At 39.2% G+C, this 8,453-nt stretch overlaps 1 pseudogene; it reads left to right on the plus strand.

The window, feature by feature from the left end:
• The first annotated feature begins 842 nt into the window (after positions 1-842).
• LOC110934302 lies at positions 843-2,527 on the plus strand (annotated as a pseudogene).
• Positions 2,528-8,453: the final 5,926 nt, after the last annotated feature.

Consider the following 8,453-nt stretch of genomic DNA (forward strand, 5'->3'; position numbering starts at 1 on the left):
TACTGAAGTGTCGTATGATCTGTAACGCTTTCAAATCAATATACAAGACAATTAAAGTGAATCTGTGTGTGAATAAAGCTGTAATCAAGTCCGAATCACTGAATTCCGCCTTTGATTTGGATTAGAACTCTTCTGATCGACTCGTATAGGTCGAATCTCGATCCTACATCCTGGATGACCTCCTGAGTTAATTATCGGGTTCAGCGTTGTATTAATTTTGAGCGTTTGATGTGCCTTCGTGATGAGGTATAATGGGTTATGTGAAGGTATATTTGGAGTTGGTGCAGTAGCTTCAGGTGAAGTAGTTGCATTGGGTACAAGAGGAGTAAACTGAGTAATGGTAAGCGACGAGTCTCCCCCCCCCCCCCGTCTTATAATTCTTGCAATTCGTCGTAAGGATTAGTACTGCTCCCACTGACCTTGAAATCCTCCAGGAACGCAGCACGCTTGGTTTCAACAATACGAGTGACATGGGAAGGACAATAGAAGTGATAAATGAAGTATGTCCTATTATGCCAGTGATTTGGTAGGGACCACTAAAATCAGTGCAGCGAATTCTAGCAACTGCTCATGTTTAGGGTTTTACGTTAGGGTTTAGGTTTATCGATGACCCAACAATAGACATTATACCTGGATAGCAATTGTTAGTATTGCTGACGCTGATATAAATGATTACAGTAGTTAGCTATAATATTAGTTACTTGATGTTTATATCATCTAGTGTATGGTATTTGATGTTTAAAATTTCAGTGATAACTTAATGCTGATATAGTTTGTTTTTACTTGATTAACATGGATTTCCAGATGCTAAGAGGTTGATTGGAAGGAGGTTCAGTGATCCCAAAGTGCAAGAAGACATGATATTGTGGCCTTTTAAGGTCATAGAGGAGTCTGCCGACACACCAAAGATTGTGATCACTTACAAAGGTCAAGAGAAGGAGTTTTTGGCTGAAGAAATTTCTTCAATGATTCTTGGCAAGATGAAAGAAACCGTTGAGGCGTATCTTGGAGAAGTTGTGAAAAATGCTGTGATAACTGTCCCTGCTTATTTCAACAATTCACAACGTCAGGCTACAAAAGATGTTGGCACTATCGCTGGATTAAACGTCATGCGTATGATCAACGAGCCTACAGAAGCTGCAATTGCCTAAGGACTAAACAATAAGTCTAATACTGTTGGCAAAATAAATGTGCTTGTGTTTGATCTGGACGGTGGCACTTTTGATGTTTCCATAATGACTATTGAGGAAGGAGGTATTTTTGAGGTGAATGCTATTGCTGGTGACACTCATCTTGGTGGTGTGGATTTTGATAACCGCATGGTGGATCACTGTGTACAGGAATTCAAGAGGCAATGGAATAAGGACTTGAATGGGAACCAAAGAGCAACTGCGAGGTTGAGATCTGCTTGTGAGAAAGCAAAAAGGATTATGTCAAGTACTATTCAGACATCAATTGAATTGGATTGCTTGCATGAGGGGATTGATTTTTCTATGAAATTTACTCGAGCAAAATTTGAAGAGCTAAACAAGGGTTCGTTTAATAAGTGCATTGAGACTGTGGAAGCATGTTTAAGTGATGTTAATTTGACAAAATCATGGGTAGAACAAGTGATTCTTGTTGGTGGCTCAACTAGAATACCAAAGGTCCAACGTATGCTGCAGGAATATTTTTATGGCAGCGAGTTATGCAGGAGTGTAAACCCTGATGAGGCTGTTGCATATGGTGCAGCCCTTATGGCTGCAAAGGCAAGTGGAATTGGTGATACGAGTGTTCAAGGTGTATTGCTACGTGATGTCACTCCTTTATCTCTTGGTGTTGAAGTTAATGGAGATGTATTTAGTGTTGTGATCCCGCGAAACACTCCAATACCCACGAGTAAAGCCCAACCATACTATACAACCTTTGATAACCAATCTGCCGTCAAGATCAAGGTGTACCAAGGTGAAAGATCCAGATCTACTGATAACCATTTGCTGGGCAAGTTCAGAATCTCTGGAATACCACCCGCTCCTAAAGGAGTTTCTAAAGTTACGGAATGCTTTGAAATAGATGCCAATGGTATCCTCACAGTCTCCGCCTCGATAATATCCACGGGTAAGATGGAAAAACTTATAATATCCAGTGAAAATGGACGACTCTCCAAAGAAGAGATTGAGAAGATGGTAAATGATGCCAAGAAGTACAAACTTGAGGACCAAGAATTCAAGAAGAAAGTGGATGCACACAATGAATTAGAGGACTGCATATACAACATGAAGGAAAATATCAAAGAGCAAAATGTCAGGAAGAGTGTGCCCCATGAGATCTTGCAGGTTATGAAGAGTGCCATTGAGGAAACGAGCAACTGGCTCGAGAACAACCAAGCTGCATCTTTTACCGAGCTTCAACTTCAGAAGGTACACCTAGAAAAAGTTTGCAAGCCGTTGTTCTAGGTATAAGATTATGGTTGTTGAATGTTAGAATCTAGGCTTGTGTATATCTTTTTGTTCCACTTAATCTGTCATCAATATTAATGGTTGTTGAATATTATTATCTAAGTGGATACCTCTAACTATTTAATTTTGACAGTAGATCCTCACCCAAATAGACTGATTAGGACTCAATGGTTTGGAAGCCTGGGTATCAGATGTTTTATATAAAACACTAAACTCATCTGCAACAGCCTTCTCATCATGTTTATCAAAAGCAGCTTCTTTATGCTCCGCATGACTAATAAAGTTTGAACTTTTGTTGTGGATCAAGCACAATACTAATTTCAAGAAGCCTATTATTATGATTTTTCTCTAGATGTTAACATTCTTCAACCGAAATTGTATAGTGATTGTTTATTTTATTAATCACATACAATATTAAGTATAGTCACACATCTCACATTAATTAATCAACTAGCTTCTAACATTTACATCAAACCATTAACAAAAAGTTTATCTTACATCTTCCCGTATAAGACATTTATAAAAATTAACACTTAAGGTTTATTACACGCTATCATTTTCACAATATAAAAAAGGAAATTAATTTTTTATAAGGCGATCCATCTTACTGGTGACTAATGATGTATTTTTGGATTTTGAAATCCTTGAGTTGTATAGAATTCTGTATTCTTAGTTGTCCTGGGAAAAGGAGTGAGATGGAGAAATTTGCTGGTGGGATCTATACCACTTGTGTCGAGGTACTTAGACTCCACGTTGTGGGCATTAAATCCTCTTGTGCCAAAGCCACCTAAGCAACTTTAGGCGTTAAACACCGAAATGCAAGCGTGAAAGCAGGGCGCCAAAGTGGGGAGTGCCACTCCCTTAACGAGTGTGAGAGGGTAAGGGTGTGGGATCCACCCCCAATCAACCAATAAACTTGTTTTCTTTTCTTTCCTTCTCAAATACCGTGTGATTTCTGCCCTATTTCTTAACATTTGCTATTTCTTACGACCTACAGCCTAATGCGCGAGGACCATAAAGCATGAGACCTATAAAGTATAAAGCTTGAGGCCCATAAACTTTGACAAGCCGTACATGCGGTCATACCAATACATCAACTTATAAAAGTATATGGTTATACATCCAAATAAAAAAATTAAACATGCACCCTCATTTTAGGGCTATAAAATTAAACGGGTTATGTAAACCAAAAATTTTGACTTTAATTTGTTAAGAAAATATTTTACATGGACATTTGTAGTAATATTAACATTGTTGATAATACAAAATACAAACTTCATATAGTCATATCGTATAATCCTAAAAGAGCAACTTAGGTTGCGTTTACACACCATCACAACGATCCATTTAGAGCCACCGTTTGATTTTAAAAACCCATCGTTTCATTTAAAGGAACCGTTTGATTTTAACCACCAGCAAAAGATAACGGTTCAACCACTGGCTTCCCACCGTTTGAACTTATACAAGTAACACCTGCCTTCCTTCCGTTAAATAACCGCACTACGAACCATCACAAAACCTTAAAGCAACCGTCGCATCTCCTCCGAACAGGCATCAATACCATCATATATATACATAAACTCACGGGGACGGTGGAAACAGTAGATTTTATGTAGGTCCGGCTAGGAGGATCTAGTCGCCTAATCCTTGTATACTAACCAACCAGGTTGTGCGGAATCCAACCGGAAAGGCAAACCGAGATAGAACACGCAAATACACGACACGCAATATTCACCGATTAACACCACTGTATTAATATGTATGAAAGGTTCGGTTACAAGCTCAATGTTTACAGATGTATTCTATAAACTCTCTCAAACTCTCGTGTGTGTGTGTGTTTGCTCTCTGTGTGCTCTACTGTGTTCTCTTCTGTTCTAAGACTAGTGACAGTCTATTTATACACACAGACACAACGAAACACTTTTTGATGAAACACCTTTTTGATGAAACACTTTGATGAAACACCATTTTGATGAAACACTTTGATGAAACACTTTTTGATGAAACACTTGTTTCGTCAACTACATGTTTCATCAATGTTGGGCTTGGGCCCAAAGGGTGTTTCGCCAAACATGATGAAGCCCACACTTGTTTCTTCAATCATTGTTCAGCCCAAGAACCAAGTTAAGGTTCTTGAAGTCTTGGCCTGCTTGAAATCACGATTCGATGCACATGATGGAGGAATGTCGTTGCCCGAGCCGACATGCGTCAAGCCGAGTCGCGTCCACAAACATGTATCAACAAACTCCCCCTTGGACGCTACTCGCGTGATTCGCCTTTCATGTCTTCTATGTCGGAGAATCTTCAATGTCTTCACGTCTTGAAAGCAGAAAGTGTATCAACAAGCTACCCGTATCATGTAGGAAGTGTTTTAACAAACTCCCCCTTAACATAAGCTCCCCCTTGAGTTATGCTCGTGAATGATTTGATCTTTATAATTTGTGATCCTTGTGGTGTTGATGATGGTCAGCGACAACTCGATCATCTTCATCTTTTGAGTGCCTTCACGTCGTGTCTTCATTCCGAAGCTTGTCATCGACCATGTTCTCCTTGCCTTTAGAATCTGCACATGCAAGAAATCTAAACGCGTAATGAGAACAACTGCTTGGAATATAGTTAGTATAAACAAATGACACACGTATGACCATGTTTCAATCAAACACCGTCCGACAGTTTGAAAGTTTAGTAAATTTGCCAATTTTAGTTTTTAACTTTCAAACTTGCAAATTTCGACCGTTTATGAAGATTTAGTCAATTCGGTTTTCGTTCAGGTTTCAGGTAACGAAGACTCGAGCTCCAACATCGTACGATCGAAAATAAAATAGAAATAAAATCTTTTTGGCTTTTAGAGAGTTTATATTAAAACACACCTAAAATCTTTTTGGAATTTTGAATATTTGAAATGTAAAGACTGAAAGCAGTAAATAAATATAGACAAACATTCTTTTTGAGAGTTTCGAGGGTAAGAGAATCATATCAGTGTACGGTCATGCCAAAACGCTCTTGATGTTCAATTTCGTTAACATTTAGATAAGCATCCTATAACAATTATCGGTATTGTTGTCCACATAAGCTCAACTTATCAAATGTAATCATGGCGAGGGGATACATTAAGGTATGATTTATACTTACCGACCGGTGTTCATCCACATCACGACACATTCTCGTATCAAGGTATGCATGAGGGTTCATCTTACCGGTGAGTATACCGATTATCATCTGTTTGACCGTATATGATGTGAGATTCTCACGTATTTTGATTTTGAAAACAAGCCCTATTTGATATAATCACTTATTGATGAGGAACTTGATTTTCATATGCATGAGGGCACAGGAGCAAGTCCGTGAACAGGTCAGTACTTTCGTACAGCAGAGAGACGAACTTGACTCCCGGATAAATGTGATCTTTTATCACTTATTTGTTTGGACATGTGATTGTTGATCACTTATTGAGGTCGTATGCAGTATGTACACGTATGTATGGTATCATGGAAGATCTAGACTTGCGTCCCCGTTATTTTTCGGTAAAAGATAGAACCATGATACCCAGATGATAAGCAGCATAAAGACCGAATATATCAGAACCTCGGCAATCTATCAAACCAAATTTCGGTACCAAGACCATATGCCAATGAATGGTTCCCACCTGACTTGAAGTCTGTTAGGTTTGTATCATCCTGCACATTTTAGTTTGATTGTGAGTCTACCGATACATCGTTAGAAGAGATACTTATCATTTGTTTAACGATTTTAACCATGTTGACCGACCATACCAGTGAATATCATCACCTTCCTTTTTCCAAGAAACTCATTTTTGGGTTTTCTGTTTTTTTTTTTTTTGAATTTTTCAAATGAAAAGACAGAATCATAAAGACATCTTTTTGGATTTTTGAGTTTTTCTAATGTTTTTGTATTTTCTTGAAATTTTCTCCCCCTAAAATGCTAAAAGATTACGAAAGTGAAAATCTTTTTGTATTTTTCGAATTTTGAAAGAAAATATTTACAAAAAAACGATTAGCCAAAGCGGTTTACTCGGGTATCACCTTAATGCCGTTGACCAAAAGTAGATAATCAAACCGTGATTTATCAAATGCTTTTGTAAACAGGTCGGCACGTTGTTGATCGGTGGGGATATGAACAACATCGATTAATCTTTTTTCAAAACAATCACGTATGAAGTGATATTTAATTTCGATGTGTTTGGTCTTGGAATGCTGCACAGGATTTCTAGTGATCTGTAAGGCAGCATTGTTATCAAGAAAAATAGGAGTAGATAGGAATTCAAAACCGTAGTCGCGCATTTGTTGTTGTATCCACAAGACTTGGGAGCAACAACTGGAGGCAGCAATGTATTCTGCTTCACAGGTTGATGTAGCAACACATGTCTGCTTTTTGCACTGCCACGTAACCAGGCGACTTCCTAAGAACTGACATCCTGCTGTTGTTGATTTGCCGTCAATTTTGCAACCGCCGAAATCAGAATCACTGTATGCAGTCAAATCAAAGCTATCATCCCTAGGGTACCAAAGACCGGTGTCTGGACATCCCTTCAAATAGCGAAAAATCCTCTTTGCAGCTGATAAATGGGAGGCCTTCGGATTAGCTTGATATCTAGCGAGCAGGCACGTTGGATACATGATGTCAGGCCTCGAAGCAGTAAGATACATGAGAGATCCGATCATAGCATGATAATAAGAGGAGTTGACACTTTCACCCTTCAAATCCGGAGTAATCCCGTGATTCTGCGGAAGTGGGGTACCAATGGGCGTTGCATCTGACATCTGAAACCGGCTCAAGATCTCACCAACATATTTAGTCTGATGGATGAATATCCCAGACTCGGTTTGCTGAACTTGTAGGCCCAAAAAGAAATTCATCTCCCCCATAGCGCTCATCTCGAACTTTTCCTGCATAATACGCTCGAATTGCCTGCACAAAGACTCGTTAGTAGAACCAAATATGATATCATCAACATATACCTGCACCAGCAGAAGATCTCCCTTTTGTTCCTTGACAAAGAGAGTGCAATCAATAAGACCTCGTCGAAATCCATTCTCCAGAAGATAGTTGGATAGGGTTGCGTACCAAGCTCTAGGTGCTTGATGTAAACAATAAAGAGCTTTATTGAGCAACCAAACCCGATCGGCAAGGACAGGATCTTCGAAACCTGGAGGCTGTTCAACATACACCTCTTCTTGAACTATCCCATGAAGAAAAGCACTTTTGACATCCATATGGTAGACTTTGAATCCTTTAAATGAAGCGTAAGCAAGAAAGATCCGAATAGCTTCCAGACGTGCAACTGGTGCATAGACTTCATTGTAGTCAATTCCCTCGATTTGACGAAATCCCTGAACGACCAATCTTGCCTTGTTACGAATAACCACTCCACGGTCGTCCTTCTTGCATTGGAAAACCCATCGAGTGCCAATTTTCTTGTAGTTTTCTGGTCTTTCAACAAGCTTCCAAACACCAAGCTTTTGAAATTGCTGCAGTTCCTCCTGCATGGCTTCAACCCAAGCATTATCTTTCAAAGCTTCTTTCCACGATTTTGGTTCTTCTTGTGACACGTAACACGCGAAGGACCAATCATTCTGAAGACCAGATTCTCTAATGGCTGAATACAAACCAGCATTCTGGTTGTTTCTCAGCTGATTACGCGTCTGCACACCGCGTTGGACATCTCCAATAATATTCTGCTGTGGGTGGATATCGTGAATCCTCATTTCAGGATTTTCAGAAACACGTGAATTGATACCCAAATTGTTAAAATTAAGATCAACAACCAACTCCACACCAGGATTGTGTGTAGAGGTGGATGCATTTCCTTCAGCAGTATCAACATTCTGCACATGAGGTGTATCAACAGAAGCACCTTGAACAGGAGCAACTGGGGCTGAAGATCCTTCAGCTGCATCATGATATTCATCATCTTCAGAGGACTCATTATAATCAACAGCATCTTCATAAACCTTATTTTGAACCGTATTGTTAACCGATGAAGAGCCTTGTGGG

Source organism: Helianthus annuus, chromosome 4 (assembly GCF_002127325.2).
Source record: "Helianthus annuus cultivar XRQ/B chromosome 4, HanXRQr2.0-SUNRISE, whole genome shotgun sequence".
NCBI lineage: Eukaryota > Viridiplantae > Streptophyta > Magnoliopsida > Asterales > Asteraceae > Helianthus > Helianthus annuus.